This window comes from Dreissena polymorpha, chromosome 12 (assembly GCF_020536995.1).
Source record: "Dreissena polymorpha isolate Duluth1 chromosome 12, UMN_Dpol_1.0, whole genome shotgun sequence".
Taxonomy (NCBI): domain Eukaryota; kingdom Metazoa; phylum Mollusca; class Bivalvia; order Myida; family Dreissenidae; genus Dreissena; species Dreissena polymorpha.
This window is the reverse complement of record NC_068366.1, coordinates 44035338-44046523: the sequence shown is the minus strand read 5'-3', so window position 1 is coordinate 44046523 and position 11186 is coordinate 44035338.

Below are 11186 nucleotides of genomic sequence, written 5' to 3'. Positions count from 1 at the left end.
TTGTATTTACATATTAACTAATTGGTTACTTGAACAAAAAAAAATTAGTACTTCTAATGCTGTGTAGCAAGTTATTTTATGTTATTCATTACCTTTCTGTTAACTGTGATGTTGCTTTTTGATTTATGACAACTATATGGATCAATAAGAAATACACTTATAAGACATTGTTTTGGTATATGTCATTCATTTCACGTGTTTAACAATGCTTTTTTATTGTCTAGTTTGTATAGTTTTGAGCTTTGTCATTGCATGACATACGTTAGCATTATGATTGTATATGTTGTATTTACACGGCGATGCTTGCCGAGCTATTTAAGCATTTATTAGACAAGTCGAATAAAATAAAGACAGTAATCTTATATCCCAGCTATCCTAACATATTTTCATAAATTTCTTTTTATTTTATGTTTTTCAAAAAAAGCATTGAATTATAAAAAAATAACAGAGCAACTTACAAAAACGCAAACAATAAACCGAATGTAACATTGCGTTGTAATTTCCAATATATGTGTGATCTTTACCGTTTCCGTCTGTTTAATCAGGTTGCCAAATACTTAACAATCATGTTAATTGACGTTACATATTTAATGGCTCAAGCATCAATGGTGAGTTTTAAACTCACACACGATACAATCGATACATTTGTTCAGCATCAACCTTGTTATCCACCTTTAAACAGGTGTTGCGCTTTGGTAATTCTCTGCGGATAAACAGTTTTTGATCATCGATCGAAGGAACAACTTTTTTAGCAATGATTTTACCCTTTAATATCACTTCCATGTCCATCGGAACAAAGAATGCACAAAGAATATAAGAAATTTAAATTTAAAACTGTGTTCACAACAATTTACACAGTACTTACACCATCCCTTTATTCGAGTACATTTTACATTGATATCGAACATTGAAATATAATTCCACTTGTATCGTTCGAACCATATATTCCAGACACTATCGTTCAATTGTTATATCTATAATCCATCTATACCCACTAATATATTCGTATTTTAATCTGACTGCCTTTCAAAACTGCAAAAACACTCTCGTATTTGATCTGAATGATGCAATCTTTATAGTGATTACATTATCAAGCATACACTTTCAGTTTTGAGATTGGTTGTGCGTTTAGTAAACAAGTAATACATCTGCTATAATGGCTTGATAATACATAGAATTGATACACTACATTGTGTATATAACATGTAGATCTATATATTCAAATGTATATATCAACTGATTATTGTGTTTAACATCAAAGATTGACTATAAAAGAAAATGTTATTACGTATTCACTGAAAAGCGTAGCCCACAATACGGAAGTCTGATCAACGTTGGCGTGCATGAAAAGCAAAATCTTATCCGACACCGCATGTTTTTTCTTATAAAATCATTAACCTGTGGGAAAAATATGTTATAGATGAACCATTTTAGTTTCGTGCAATACTTTGTTTTACAATTTTACTGTTACTTTTGTTTCGAAGAATAGTATCAAATAGTTTCTCGAATATCAACGGCAAATTGTACATTTTGGTTTTCAGCCATCGATTTCATATTAAGAATAAATGCATACTTTTGATGGTGGTAATAAAGGCAACTGCTAATTTTAATTTTATTTATCGCTAAAATCTATGTAGTTTCTTTTATCACAATTTATTTGTATTCTCTTTTAAAACTGTTGTATTGTTGTCTACATTACACGGAATAAAGTATTAATTATGTGAACCTATTAAATGTGTTTATTCGTCTTTTAACATGTCGCTATTTTAATGTATAAAAATGGAGACAGATCATGAATATCATGCCACGGTCTATGTTAAATATCACTATTTTATATAGAATGTTAAACAATTAACATGCAATATAATGCATCCGTTCACTATTAGCGTCCACGGGCTCATACATTTTTTAAGCACAAAACAGTTTCATTACAATTTAGATACCCACTGGTATAAGTGTTTGCACTTAATGAAAATGGGGTTTGATTGGGTTTCGAATGCGTTTTAAATATGTTTTCCAAGATCTCGAGTAAGTATTGAATCTATAGGATTGTATGGTTATGGCAAGCGAAATGCACATTAATTCCTTAAACCACGGTTTAACAGTTAACTATATAGTTAAGATACTTTGAACCCGGGTTCAAAGTGCCGTTTGCACATTAAATCCTTAAACCCGAGTTCAAGAGTTTGAACCGCAGTTCAAAGTGTGTCTAAAAATAGATACAAATCTGTTATCTGAGACGACAAATTAGCGGAGCTTAATATGGCAAGCGAAATGCACATTAATTCCTTAAACCACGGTTTAACAGTTAACTATATAGTTAAGAGACTTTGAACCCGGGTTCAAAGTGCCGTTTGCACATTAAATCCTTAAACCCGAGTTCAAGAGTTTGAACTGCAGTTCAAAGTCTCTTAACTCTATAGTTAAGAGAGGACCAATGAAATCGCGGCATTTACCTTCTATATATAGCTTATTGTGGTTTAAGCTCCGCTGATTGGTTGTCTCTGAATTATGTAGATAAGAGATTTGTATCTATTTTTAGACATTCTTTGAACTGCGGTTCAAACTCTTGAACTCGGGTTTAAGGATTTAATGTGCAAACGGCACTTTGAACTCGGGTTCAAAGTCTCTTAACTCTATAGTTAACTGTTAAATAATTAATGTGCATTCCGCGCGTTTTAACCCCAGTTTAAGACTTTGAACCGCAGTTTAAGACTTTGAAAAATAGGTTAAGACTTTTAGGTGTTTGGTTGTCTCTGCACATTAATTATTAACCAATATCGTCATGTGATATTGTTTTGTTCCTGGCGCATTTCTATCAATATGGCGGCGGATGAGGTTAGTGAATTATTACGTACGTTTGAAACAGCATTCCAAGATATAGAAAGAAAACTTCAAAGTGGTTTTGCAGACAACGCGGACTTCGTCAAAAGTGTGAGGTTATTGCAGCAAATAAGGTTATATTTATATAATTTCTTTGTGATCCTTTTATGGTATAAATCTGATAGAAATACCCCTAACCGAAATACAGTCGATTAGGATTAGTGTACAGTTTGTCAATCAGCTCTGGAAAATCAGCAGTTCCGATTAATTTGTATTTAATTTTCCATAATTCCCCAATAAAAAAAAATGATAAGTGTCTAAGGTCTACATTAGGTAAAGGAATAAAGTAACAAAGTTTTAGTAAGAAAGCTTTTGTATTATGCTTACAGGGGGGGGGGGGATAAATGCAGCAAAAAGTTAACCAGAACTGATTGAATGAGTTTTGTTTTGAAATGCGCATATGGAAATAGAAGGCTTTATTATTTTCAAATACAAAAATTGCTGATTGAAAACAAATGCCATGATAATGTTTTGAAATATTAATTCTGTAAGTTGAAAGAATTTTAATAATTTTCCGAAAAGGTGAACTTTAATTGGCTATTTTTGACAAAAAAATGCATATGCCGTCTGGCCTAACCTGTTATCATACAAAAAATTAATTTTACCCTTTATTTTTACATCATCTCACATTGACACTAAATCCCGAAATAAATTATTGTGGACTGGACTTGTGAATTAACGTTTTGTGCCAGGTTATTCTAAACTGGTTGACTGACTGTACAGTCAAGTTACCATTCCGGATCATTACCCATAGCGCATCACTGCATGTTGAAGACCATGCGTATCGCGATAAATAGTTGACATTTTTAGATGATATTTTGCACACAGCATCTTCAAGGCCGTTTTTTTCTAAATGCATTGATTGAGTCGTAATTGGAGCTATTCGTTGTTAAACATTTTGGTATGTTTTGGCGACATGTATATACGACCTTGTTTACTTCCGTCTCGTTTCCAAAAAGAGGTTTAACATTATTCGCGGCCACATTCTAAAACTCTGTTGAAAAGTAAAGAGTTTACGCATTGATTTAAAGGCCATTTAGTAGTCTTTCTCCCTGCAAAAGTCCGTTTCAGTTTTGATTCGTGTTTAAGATTTTGCAACACCTTAAATGAAATGAAGAATTAGGGCAATAACGGATCAAGCGTGATAATATGCGTATTGATAATATAATATATTAAAATATATGCACATCTTGTTGATTCTCAATAAATGATCTCACTCGTAATGTTTTATTTATGTTCCATGTTCAATACCGATGATTAGATATGATTAAAACAATTAACATGGTTTATAAGATGCCCATCTTTTCGATCTATTTAGGTTTTTCAACAGATAATTCACACAAGAACACCATGCGAAACGTGTATATACAAGATCACATATAGAAAACAATACAAAAATAATGAATATTATTTATAACTGGCAATGTAACTTGGTCATTGTAAACAACACAGTTCATGTGTCGACAATTCAAATAGCATGTTAGATGCCCCCGGAGTGGTTTCGATCACGTGATCCGTTATGGCTACAACTGATCCGTTAATGCATGAATTCTGCGGTGAAAAAAAGGTATCACAAATACATTTTGCCTGCGATTAAAAATAAAACTATGTGCTGAATCAGTAAGCAATGTAATATTTAATCAAACTGACGTAAAAGAAGTCTCAAAACATTTATTGCTTTTCGTCAGAACAACTTTATTACGCTACTGATCCGGTAATGGTAACTTGACTGTATAACGGATAGCTAAGCCGAGTGACTTCGAGTCTCATTGCAACGTATGCATAATGCATTCAGTAATTAAATTATTAAACCTCGAAAGACAAATGTCTTTCTTATTGAAACATGCCAGCGGTTTTAAATTTCCAACAAATATTATTTGTTTACAGCGCGAATGTCATGGTACACTGATTCAGCCATTACAGGATCGCTTATTTCTGCGTTTAATAAGACCGAGTTCATGGAAATCGCTGCACACTTGATGAAGTAATAGCTGTTCAAAGCGATGCACCCTATATTCGGGTAATTTTGAGTTGAATACCTTGTTATATTTGATAGTGAAAATAGTGTTTTCAGAGAAATTGATTATTCGCTATAATTTGATTTTTTTTCATTCAAAATGATGTTTTTACTTATTAATATCATAGGAGGTTTTGGGGATTCCGATAATGACGTCAGGTTTTCACATGCGCAAGTTTTGGCCGTCAAGACAGCGGCCATTTCGCTATTGTTTGCATTTGATGAACCGCATCGTGATACGGTTACCATAACAATCTCTATTTGGCACATCTTCGGGACCATTTTTAAGAACAAAAAAATATTCAGAAATGGAAATTCTTTCAGAATAAATTGAATTCAATGAACGAACAGAAATAAGGACGAAAACAAACAACAAAAAGATTGATTTTATGTAATCAACATATAGTATTAACTGATTTGAACCTTTATATGTCTGTAAAAACTTACCTTGTTACAGATTAAATAAATCCTCTTGATAAATGTAATTGTTTTTTTTTATTGTTCACACGAATTTTGACACTCTTTGTTTAAGCCTTTTTAACCCAGTGTTTAATTGCCACTTCGTTCATCACAAACCGATTATCTCGATATGATCGGATACTGTCCAGACTAAAACAGGGTGTCATAAATCCAGGCCTTTCCAGGGACCCATACTTGTGTAGGTCCCTGAATAAAGTTAAACCACATGTGGCAGGTCATTAAACACAATTTATGATGCCTTCATGTCATCTCTTGGCATATTGAGCAGACATTTAAGCCACAGTTTAAAGCCAATAACTAAACAGTTGCTTTAATAAAATATTTTAACATGCTTGCCACCATAGGATGGCATAAGCCCCTTTTTTTCACATTTTTCGAAACCTAAACGCAAAGTGTAACGGAAAGACAGACGGACAGTGCAATCACTATATGCCCACTTTCAGGGGCATACAAAAAGACATTTGTCCGAAATGGATGAACATGAACTACATAGTATTATAGTATATATACTAGCCAGTTTTAACATAATAATAACGTATTTAACGGGTACTGGCAAATGTAACCTCTGCTATTACGTTTAAAGATCGTACGTTACTGCAGTGTTCGAAATATCATGAAAACAAGCAATCACGTTTGATCACAATAGGGATATTAAATACTTGCATAAAATAAATTAAAAGTAAAGATTTATGGTATCATTAAATGCTAGATTGTTGTCACTCATTATTATTTATTTTCAAAACGTTACACAAAAAAAGAAAAATGGAAAAATGACATTATTAAAGCAACTGTTTAGTTATTGGCTTTAAACTGTAGCTTAAATGTCTGCTCAATATGCCAAGAGATGACATGAAGGCATCATAAATTGTGTTTAATGACCTGCCACATGTGGTTTAACTTTATTCAGGGACCTACACAAGTATGGGTCCCTGGAAAGGCCTGGATTTATGACACCCTGTTTTAGTCTGGACAGTATCCGATCATATCGAGATAATCGGTTTGTGATGAACGAAGTGGCAATTAAACACTGGGTTAAAAAGGCTTAAACAAAGAGTGTCAAAATTCGTGTGAACAATAAAAAAAAACAATTACATTTATCAAGAGGATTTATTTAATCTGTAACAAGGTAAGTTTTTACAGACATATAAAGGTTCAAATCAGTTAATACTATATGTTGATTACATAAAATCAATCTTTTTGTTGTTTGTTTTCGTCCTTATTTCTGTTCGTTCATTGAATTCAATTTATTCTGAAAGAATTTCCATTTCTGAATATTTTTTTGTTCTTAAAAATGGTCGCGAAGATGTGCCAAATAGAGATTGTTATGGTAACCGTATCACGATGCGGTTCATCAAATGCAAACAATAGCGAAATGGCCGCTGTCTTGACGGCCAAAACTTGCGCATGTGAAAACCTGACGTCATTATCGGAATCCCCAAAACCTCCTATGATATTAATAAGTAAAAACATCATTTTGAATGAAAAAAAATCAAATTATAGCGAATAATCAATTTCTCTGAAAACACTATTTTCACTATCAAATATAACAAGGTATTCAACTCAAAATTACCCGAATATAGGGTGCATCGCTTTGAACAGCTATTACTTCATCAAGTGTGCAGCGATTTCCATGAACTCGGTCTTATTAAACGCAGAAATAAGCGATCCTGTAATGGCTAAATCAGTGTACCATGACATTCGCGCTGTAAACAAATAATATTTGTTGGAAATTTAAAACCGCTGGCATGTTTCAATAAGAAAGACATTTGTCTTTCGAGGTTTAATAATTTAATTACTGAATGCATTATGCATACGTTGCAATGAGACTCGAAGTCACTCGGCTTAGCTATCCGTTATACAGTCAAGTTACCATTACCGGATCAGTAGCGTAATAAAGTTGTTCTGACGAAAAGCAATAAATGTTTTGAGACTTCTTTTACGTCAGTTTGATTAAATATTACATTGCTTACTGATTCAGCACATAGTTTTATTTTTAATCGCAGGCAAAATGTATTTGTGATACCTTTTTTTCACCGCAGAATTCATGCATTAACGGATCAGTTGTAGCCATAACGGATCACGTGATCGAAACCACTCCGGGGGCATCTAACATGCTATTTGAATTGTCGACACATGAACTGTGTTGTTTACAATGACCAAGTTACATTGCCAGTTATAAATAATATTCATTATTTTTGTATTGTTTTCTATATGTGATCTTGTATATACACGTTTCGCATGGTGTTCTTGTGTGAATTATCTGTTGAAAAACCTAAATAGATCGAAAAGATGGGCATCTTATAAACCATGTTATTTGTTTTAATCATATCTAATCATCGGTATTGAACATGGAACATAAATAAAACATTACGAGTGAGATCATTTATTGAAAGAATCAACAAGATGTGCATATATTTTAATATATTATATTATCAATACGCATATTATCACGCTTGATCCGTTATTGCCCTAATTCTTCATTTCATTTAAGGTGTTGCAAAATCTTAAACACGAATCAAAACTGAAACGGACTTTTGCAGGGAGAAAGACTACTAAATGGCCTTTAAGTCAATGCGTAAACTCTTTACTTTTCAACAGAGTTTTAGAATGTGGCCGCGAATAATGTTAAACCTCTTTTTGGAAACGAGACGGAAGTAAACAAAGTCGTATATACATGTCGCCAAAACATACCAAAATGTTTAACAACGAATAGCTCCAATTACGACTCAATCAATGCATTTAGAAAAAAACGGCCTTGAAGATGCTGTGTGCAAAATATCATCTAAAAATGTCAACTATTTATCGCGATACGCATGGTCTTCAACATGCAGTGATGCGCTATGGGTAATGATCCGGAATGGTAACTTGACTGTACAGTCAGTCAACCAGTTTAGAATAACCTGGCACAAAACGTTAATTCACAAGTCCAGTCCACAATAATTTATTTCGGGATTTAGTGTCAATGTGAGATGATGTAAAAATAAAGGGTAAAATTTATTTTGTATGATAACAGGTTAGGCCAGACGGCATATGCATTTTTTTGTCAAAAATAGCCAATTAAAGTTCACCTTTTCGGAAAATTATTAAAAATCTTTCAACTTACAGAATTAATATTTCAAAACATTATCATGGCATTTGTTTTCAATCAGCAATTTTTGTATTTGAAAATAATAAAGCCTTCTATTTCCATATGCGCATTTCAAAACATAACTCATTCAATCAGTTCTGGTTAACTTTTTGCTGCATTTATCCCCCCCCCTGTAAGCATAATACAAAAGCTTTTTTACTAAAACTTTGTTACTTTATTCCTTTACCTAATGTAGACCTTAGACACTTATCTTTTTTTTTTATTGGGGAATTATGGAAAATTAAATACAAATTAATCGGAACTGCTGATTTTCCAGAGCTGATTGACAAACTGTACACTAATCCGAATCGACTGTATTTCGGTTAGGGGTATTTCTATCAGATTTATACCATAAAAGGATCACAAAGAAATTATATAAATATAACCTTATTTGCTGCAATAACCTCACACTTTTGACGAAGTCCGCGTTGTCTGCAAAACCACTTTGAAGTTTTCTTTCTATATCTTGGAATGCTGTTTCAAACGTACGTAATAATTCACTAACCTCATCCGCCGCCATCTTGATAGAAATGCGCCAGGAACAAAACAATATCACATGACGATATTGGTTAATAATTAATGTGCAGAGACAACCAAACACCTAAAAGTCTTAACCTATTTTTCAAAGTCTTAAACTGCGGTTCAAAGTCTTAAACTGGGGTTAAAACGCGCGGAATGCACATTAATTATTTAACAGTTAACTATAGAGTTAAGAGACTTTGAACCCGAGTTCAAAGTGCCGTTTGCACATTAAATCCTTAAACCCGAGTTCAAGAGTTTGAACCGCAGTTCAAAGAATGTCTAAAAATAGATACAAATCTCTTATCTACATAATTCAGAGACAACCAATCAGCGGAGCTTAAACCACAATTAGCTATATATAGAAGGTAAATGCCGCGATTTCATTGGTCCTCTCTTAACTATAGAGTTAAGAGACTTTGAACTGCAGTTCAAATTCTTGAACTCGGGTTTAAGGATTTAATGTGCAAACGGCACTTTGAACCCGGGTTCAAAGTCTCTTAACTATATAGTTAACTGTTAAACCGTGGTTTAAGGAATTAATGTGCATTTCGCTTGCCATAGGATTGTCTGCAAGTTTACAATTTAAACTCTTGGCGCTATGTACACGATTTGGAAAGAGGGATGTTTGTAAGAAGTCACACACAATTATATCAGGAGACAGTCTACCTTTATGTTTTCAACTGAATATATGAAAATGCCGAATGCAGATCCAAACAATATATGTGGCTTAAAAGCAACTCGAGGCGCAATAAAACAAACGTTGGATTCGTCAAAACATAACATTTTGAGGGAGAAGGTGTTAAATTTGTTTATTTTAAATGACTTGGCTTATTAAAGTCAATGGCAGATTGAACCAATCAATTAAGATTATTAAAATCAGTAACTTAATCATCCGAAATCGAAAATGTGTGTCTACATAAAGGAAAAAGTGTGTTTCTGTTTAGAAGGTTACTTTTTAGTTTTAGTTAAGTACTCACCATCACAGATGTTGGCATGTATTGAAGCTTGTCATTAAATGCTGTATATTGATCAATGTAAACATGCTCTAAAAAGCGCTAGTAAAAAAAAACAAGAATAAATTTAAAGAAAGAAAAAAGTAACCTCAACTGGGCTAGTACCACTGACCCCTGGAGTAAAAGCCTCCTCACACATCGTCAACTTGCGTGTACTGGCGAATAAGACTTCAGCAAAATTCGTTCTTATTTGTATATGTACGTCGCACATCGTTTTTGAGCTTTTGCGTACGTTGCGATTAATTTTGTTCGTCGGAAAAAAAATTAAACATGTTGAAAAATTGTTGGCGAATAAAAGTTACGTCTATCGTTCGTTAAAATTCGTTTCAATGCGTTAGCCGATCGGAAAGTCTTCGCATAGCGTTCGTCAACTGGCGTTAGAGGTCGCAGCTCTCAGCTAATTTGCATATCGTGATTACTTGATTTGCAAATCAAGCGAAAGAGGACGATCCGAAAACGAATCTTTGCGATAGCTTGCGAACTTTTACGAACTATAGCGATAATTTGCGTATTGTAGCGAATCAAATCCGACGCATTTAAGAGATTTATAACGATAAGTTAACGTTCAGAAAACGAACGGTAAACGCTCGTATACGAATCAATCCGAAGGGTAACTACGATAAGCGAATATATGCGAATCCATCCGAATAAAAGAGCTCCTCATTGTTTTAGTAGATTTTGCAGACATATGCCTATATTTCATATATATAATGTTGAAGGTATCATTATTGCTTCAAATTTCGTCAAAATGGAAGATATAAAACGCCTGAAACTGCAGTATGTTGCTGCTATGGCCAATAAAGAAGTAGTCCAGCAACAACTAAACATACACCGGTTTCTCAGAGGCCGACTAAGGTGGAGAAGAGGAGCCAGAGCACGTAATATCTGGAGAAGAACATGGCTGCATCCCGGGAGACGGCGCCAATTTGGCATCTATGATCAGCTCATGGTTGAGCTCAGAAAAGACGATCCTGGAACATTTAAGAAATTCCTCCGCATGCCTACTGAAATGAACGATGAAATTTTGGGAAGGGTTCGTCATCGCCTCGTGAAGCAACACACTCGGTACAGGGTGCCCTTGGATCCAGGGCTAAAGTAAGCTGCCACACTACGTCAACTGGTTTCTGATGTCACGTACTCAGAC